The following is a 6,938-nucleotide window of genomic DNA, read 5'->3' on the forward strand; positions in this document are numbered from 1 at the left end:
AGTTGGACTGTGAAGAAAGCTGAGCACCAAAGAATTGATGCTTTTGAACTGTGGTGTTGGAGAAGACTCTTGAGAGTCCCTTGGACTGCAAGGAGGTCCAGCCAGTCCATCTTAAAGGAAATCAGTCCTGAATATTCATTGGAAGCACTGATGCTGAAGCTGAAACTCCAATACTTTGACCACCTGATGTGAAGAGCCAACTCATTTGAAAAGAGCCTGATGCTGGGAATGATTGAACTCCATAGGAGAAGGGGAAGACAGAGGATGAGTGGCTGGATGGCATCACCGACTCAATGGACAGGAGTTTGAGCAAGCTCCAGGAGTTGGTGATGGACAGGGAAGCCTGGCGAGCTGCAGTCCATGGGGTTGCCAAGAGTTGAACACAACTGAGTGACTGAACTGAATTGAACTGACTGAACACAGTAAAATGGTAGGCACAGAGTGAAGAATGTCTTCCCACTCTTTTTTCAGAGCACATCTAGCCCCACGCCTATCTTTCTATGTCACCAAATTCCTCCACAGATATTTGGTATATAATCAAGTTAATATGCACATTAAAAGCTACTATGTGTTTTCTTTCCATCTACCCGTGTTTTTTACATCACTATTACTGTATACTATATGTATTATTCTGCAGCTTGATTTTTCACTTTAAAGATCTTTTAAAACTTTTGCTCTCAATAGCTTATTGTGTGTGTGTGTGTTTAATGATCATATGATAGCTCATGGGATGAGAATGTCATATACAGGTTATTTCTAAAAGTTTGCTTCAAATAGTCAAGCAACTCACTTTATGTATCTGTAGAATAAATTCCTAGAAGTGGAACTGCTTGATCAAAAGGTATATACTTTTATCATTTTAGTAAAAATTGACAATCTACCCTTTATAAAAACTGTCTCAATTTGTACTACCAAAAGCAAAGTATCATAGTTCCTGGTTCCCTCTGTCTTCTTCAGTAGAGTGAGTAATCTTTTTGATCTTTGCCAATCTGATAGGTGAAAAAGCTTCCAAGTTAAACATTCTATTCAAAGATGGCCATCAATTAATCTTATGTGAAAGGATATAAGGGCACATTGCTGCTGCTGCTGCTAAGTCACTTCAGTCATGTCCGACTCTGTGCGACCCCATAGAGGGCAGCCCACCAGGCTCCCCCGTCCCTGGGATTCTCCAGGCAAGAACACTGGAGTGGGTTGCCATTTCCTTCTCCAATGCAGGAAAGTGAAAAGTGAAAGTGAAGTTGCTCAGTCATGTCTGACTCTTAGCGACCCCATGGACTGCAGCCTACCAGGCTCCTCCGTCCATGGGATTTTCCAGACAAGAGTACTGGAGTGGGTTGCCATTGCCTTCTCCGAAGGGCACATTAACCACACATAAATAAACTGACCTTCAAAATTGAAAACAGTTCTATCCTATATCAACAGTTCTATAAAACAGTTCTATCCTATCATATAGGATAGTCCTATCCTATATGCTTGTGTGGGTGCTCAGTCGCTAAGTTGTGTCCAATTCTTTGTTAGCTTACAGACTTCAGAGTGACAGGCTCCTCTATGCACGGGATTTTCCAGGCAAGAATACTGAAGTGGGTTGCCATGCCCTCCTCCAGGGGATTTTCCCAACCCAGGGACTGAACCTCCATCTCCTGTGTCTCCTGCAATGGCAGGTGGATTCTTTACCACTGAGTCATTTGGAAAGCCCAGTATATCAAGTGGTACTGTGCATTTAAAACTACCATGTACCATACTCTAGGGCTTGCTGTTCAGCAAGAAATATGAGACAATTATTATTGGTCAAAGTTAATGTATAAGCAGATAAATTTGTTTATTAAAAATTATTTACTCACTATATCCACAAGAGTAGTTAGGACTTGTTTTAAGTTACAGGCAAAACTGGAAATAAACCTAAGGATTCCTGCTATGTAACCTTGAATGTTTGCACACATGAGACTATGCTCATGGATTTTGTTAATAATACCATCTGCTCAGAAACTATTTTAAAATCGACTTTGCATAGGAATATATTAACACAGCCCATCATGTATATGTATACAGTAATAAAGGGGTTAAAGAACTCTTCAAAAGAAGTTGAGAAGTAAATTAAGAAGTGAAAGTTTGTGGTGCTTTTCATCACCAAAAGTCAGGTCTATCATTCTAAGTCAATGATTTTTTAATTACCTGTATGATAACCCCAGAGTTCAAAGGAATGCAAATTTATTGTCATCTCAAACAAAAGTCTTATGTTATGACAGGGGAAGCCTATTTTCTAATATGTACCCAGCAAAATTTGAACTGTGATCACTGGGTAAACTAATGCTTTTGAAGTTTAGGTTTTACTAATTATTTTAACTTAATTTAAAATTTCAATAACAACTAAGGCATTTCACCTGATTACTGGTATCTCAAATAGCTACCATCCAATTTAAAAATTCTTTACTATTTGCTATGGTTTGAATGTTTGAGTCCTCCCTCCATCCCATATATGTTGAAATTCTAACCTCAATGTGATGGTATTAAGAGGTGAAGCCTTTAGGGGTTAATAACAGCCTCTAGAGAACTAACTAGCCTGTTCCACCATATGAGAACACAGTGAGAAAGCATCCTCTATGTACCAGGAAGCAGGCTCCCACCAGACATGGAATCTGATGCACCTTGATCTTGAACCACCCTCTAGAACTGTGACAAATAAATTTCTTTTATTTATAAGCCATCCAGCTTATGGTAATTTGTTATAGCAACTTGAACTAGACTGACAGTATTTCTGATTTATTTATTGGATGACATAGCACTTATTTCCTAAAAACATAAATACCTTTCTTAATACTATTAAAATACAGTATCAAGTTACTGGCAGTTAGACTGCCACCCCATGGACTGTAGCCGCCTGGCTCCTCTGTCGATGGAATCCTCCAGGCAAGAATACTGGAGTGTGTTTTCATTTCCTTCTCCAAGGGCTTTTCCAACCCAGGGATTGAACCCGGGTCTCCTGCATTGCAGGCAGATTCTTTACCATCTGAGTCACCAAAGTAATTCTCAAATCAAGTATATAACGTGCAATCAGAAAAAGAAAACTTGTCAACAAACGATGAGGTTGTCTTCCTTGTAAAACACGTAATTCCTGTCTTTCTGGGGGGAAAAAAAAAACGCACGGTGCTCTTTTCACTTGTTGGCAAAGTCAAAGAATTCAGTAATATATTGATAATATATTTTACGCTAACCAATATAGATGGATCATTGATCATGTAAGAAGCAAAAGTCACTCATATTCACACACACACACAAAAGACTATTTTGCTGGTTGAATATTCCATATTTAATAAGAGAAATCCACACACCCTCGAGTCCATCAACAAGTATTTATTAAACACCTACTACAAGTCCAACCCAATACTAGACGTTGAAGACAAGCTGGAGTGTGGTTCTTGCAGAACTGAGACTAGGCGATTGGGTTATTCGTCAGAAAATGATATTTCTTAAAGCAAACACATTGTTCCCTGTGTTCTGGGACGACAACCAGGCAATGACAGGTATAAGACTGCTTTAAAAACTGGGAGACAAAAAGCCTAAACGTAGCACAGAACGCAACTCCTCCGGTCCTCTCCTGTTGCTGGGCAGTGAACCAAACAAACGGCGCAGCCTGAGCCTGAGTGTACCTTTAAGACCTGGAGGGGAAACGGCCGGTCCGAGGAGAACGGTTGCAGCCTCATTTGCATAAGCACCCAAACACTGCTGACGTCACCGCGCCGAGTGCGGACCCCGCCTCGTCCTACTCCACTGTTTCTCCCCGAGGTGAGAGAATGGATCCGGGAGAACTCAGCGCCAGAGAGCGCGAGCCCGGGTTCCGCGCTCGCTGTGAACGCGCCACGCACGCCGCTTCTCTGCTCAACGGAAAGAGATTCCCGCCGCTGCGGCCTCTTGAGAGCGGGTGGGTCACACCTGTCCCCAGAACAGGTCGGACGTTTTTGATCCATTTATATTTACAAGGCGCGTTCCGACGTAAAGTCTCAAAACGGTCCTCTTGCCCAGGACACGCACAAACCCGCCGAGTTCGTGAAACGTAGAAACGGTCTGGGTTTCCAATCTCTGCCATCCTCTCCTTTAAATCCCAGCACCGACACCCTCACCAACACCCTCTCCAGTTCCTGGAGGCGCAGAAACCCACAAGCTGTGCTTTTCTTGGGGAGCCGCGCGTGCCTGGTGCGGGAGAAAGGCCCCACTTTGGGACCATTTAACGCAGGATGCCTCGGGCAAAAGGGAGCGGGGGTCACGTGAAACCACCCCGCCTTAGGTAGTCGCCTTCAGCAGTTGCAAAAGCCCCCAAAAGCGAATGAGGAATCAGATTGGCTCCTCTCCCCGCCCCACCGCCCACCCGCACGAGGATCGGCTTCCAACTCACCTAGAACCTTGGAAGCGCCTTGCTCCACTCCGACCCTCGCAACTTTCCGACTGGCCCAGTCGGACCCCACCCTGCGGCCAGCCCTAATTTGACTTGGTAACAACTAGTCTCTCGGGGATGCTGCGGTCACAAGAAGGAAGGAAGGATGGCGGCACGTTTCGACCCATGTGCTTCCCCGTTACGCGCCGCTCCTAGCCCCCACTCCCCACCCTGACTGTGCACAGGTGCAGGACGCAGAGCCGGAAGGGTCGCCCGCCCGCCGAGCCCAGCTTGGCCCTCCCGGGGCTTTGGAGCCGTCCTGCCTCCCCTCACCCCCCGGACACATCCAGAGTCCTTCCCAGCATTCAGGCATCAATTCCGCTCGCTTCCCGGGTCCCGGGCTACAGGGTGCCTAGTGGAGAGAGCCCCACCCTACCTAAACCGTGCCCTCAGTGGTAGGAGCGTGTCCTCACCCTCAGGGTGCCTTGGCCGGGCGCCTCTGGGCTGTTTCCAAGTGCCGACAGTAGCAGCAGTGGCCAGAGAGTTGGGCCAGGTGGCTGTGACCCGCGGGCGCGAGGAGCCGTCTGGAGAGCAGGCGCTGCTGGCCGAGGGCGGGCCCGGAGTCTGGGTGGAGGGGGGTCGCTGTCCTGCGGGCCGGGGCCAGGAGCGACTCGTGAGCGTCTGTGTGTCGGCCAGGGAGAGAGCACGGGATGCAGGCGCGCGGGTGCGTGCGCGCGGGTGTGTGTGTATGAGTGAGGGTGTGACGGAGGCGCCCACGTGCCGGCCGCCCGAGCTGCGGCCGCCGACAGGCTGCGGGGAGGGAGAGGCTGCGGGCGCCAGGGGACACGAGGCAGGTCGCCCGGTCGGGCGCCGCACCTCCCGCCCCGCCGCCTCCTGACGCAGAGGCCGCTGCGGCTGCCTCGCCGCGTCCTCGCTGCGCTCCGGGCGGGGGCGGGATGGACTCGGGGAAAGCCGGCTGCAAAGCAAAACAAAACAAGTCCCGCCCTGCCATCCCTCCCGTCCTTGCCCAACCCATGCAACCGAGAGGATGGGCACCACTTGCCCGCCCCCCTCTCCCCACCACCACCCAGCCTTTGTCTCAGCCGGGATAACAATAGAAATGGTCCTACCTCACACCCTTTGAATGTTCTCCGAATGTCGGCGACCGGACTGGAAGCAGTGAGTGACCCAAAGAACCCTTTTTCCCTAGCTTTCTCGCCAAGCCGGTCATTTACATCTTTCACACAGGAAAACACTCTGGGCATTTGCTTCTCCATCAGGCGGTGGCTTGATAGCGCTCAGGGATTCTGGCCAAATTACGGCTTTTTAAGGGAGCCGGTGTTCACCGTATGTAGGTTCCTTAGCATCCTGTTTGTTTCCAAGGGGTCTTATTATGAGATGAAGCCTGAATCATCTCTCTTAGCAATGAAGACATACTAATGAAGCCACGTGGAGAATTCCTAAAATATACATCACTGAGCACAAAAGCCTAGCCTACTTTTGAAAATGGCTGAATCTTCCCCTAGGCAGAACATATACTCTAGAGATTAAATTTTAGGTCCCTGAAACTTTAAAATTTGAAAGAAATGCAAAATGAACGTAAAATATGCTGCAAGGGTTTAGTGTCTTGGCGAAGGACATTTCCCTCTTCTAGGTGATTGATATTACCATTAAAAAGAAAAGAAAAGAAAACTTTGTGTACTTTTAGGCCTTCCAACAATCCCTCAGATTTTAACGGTTTATATCCAATTAAGATTGAATTAAATAATAAGGCCATTACAGACAGGTTTCTCATGCAGTAAAAAATCTCCTGGAAAGAAATCACAAGACCTAAATTTCAAGTCAGAACATTGCTACTAATCCTCAGCTTTTAATGCAGCCAAGACAGCTGTTTCTCAGTCTCTTCCAAGCCTACCTTTATTTTTTTTTTTAAGAAAAATTAAATTAGATTTGATTTTCTGGATGCCCTTCCTCTGACATGGATAAAGAAACACTCTGATAGATGCCTCACAGGAAAAGCTAAAAAGAGTTACAATAAAAATCTTACAAAACATCTTGCAAAACTTGATTTTACTTCACATGTTGGTGACAGGCAAATATTTATGTTGATATATATCATATATATATATATATAAATTGAAATGTAGTACAAATAATACCAATAACAACTGAGAAGAATTTAAGAAAATAAGTAGAGCTATGTTCTGCATAATCAGGATTAGGCATATCTTTGGGAAACAAAGTTTTCTGTATGCTTCCAGGGATAGTTTATGGTAATACCAGGAAGACCTTTTTTATCCTACTAGTATTCCCCTCCCCACACATTTACACTGATGTGTGACACCTATCGCAAATGCAAAAAAATGATTGGTAATTTTATGTCTTGAAGCCAATGAGAAAGTTGGTATTGAGTTTCCCACTAAGCACTGGGGGGGCTTAAAAATAGCTTATTTAATCTTCTCAATTAATTAATGAGGTGATTTTCCTAATTTATCGATTAGACACAGGTGATGCCCGAAGAAAAAAATGTATTGCAAAAAGTCACACAGTTAGTTCAATAGCAGAATAG

General features: G+C 45.7%; 1 protein-coding gene across 1 annotated transcript in view; it reads right to left on the reverse strand.

Annotated features, from left to right (window-relative positions):
• SLC6A15 (solute carrier family 6 (neutral amino acid transporter), member 15) overlaps window positions 1–5,063 on the reverse strand; it is a 56,755-nt gene extending 51,692 nt beyond the window's left edge. Inside the window, exon 1 of the mRNA XM_010832033.1 lies at window positions 4,843–5,063. The gene's annotated coding sequence lies outside the window, so the exon portion shown is untranslated. The remainder of the gene's footprint in view (window positions 1–4,842) is intronic.
• Between the last annotated feature and the right edge of the window lie 1,875 nt (window positions 5,064–6,938).

The sequence above is a fragment of the Bison bison genome, unplaced genomic scaffold, assembly GCF_000754665.1.
Source record: "Bison bison bison isolate TAMUID 2011002044 unplaced genomic scaffold, Bison_UMD1.0 scf7180017864535, whole genome shotgun sequence".
Classification (NCBI taxonomy): domain Eukaryota; kingdom Metazoa; phylum Chordata; class Mammalia; order Artiodactyla; family Bovidae; genus Bison; species Bison bison.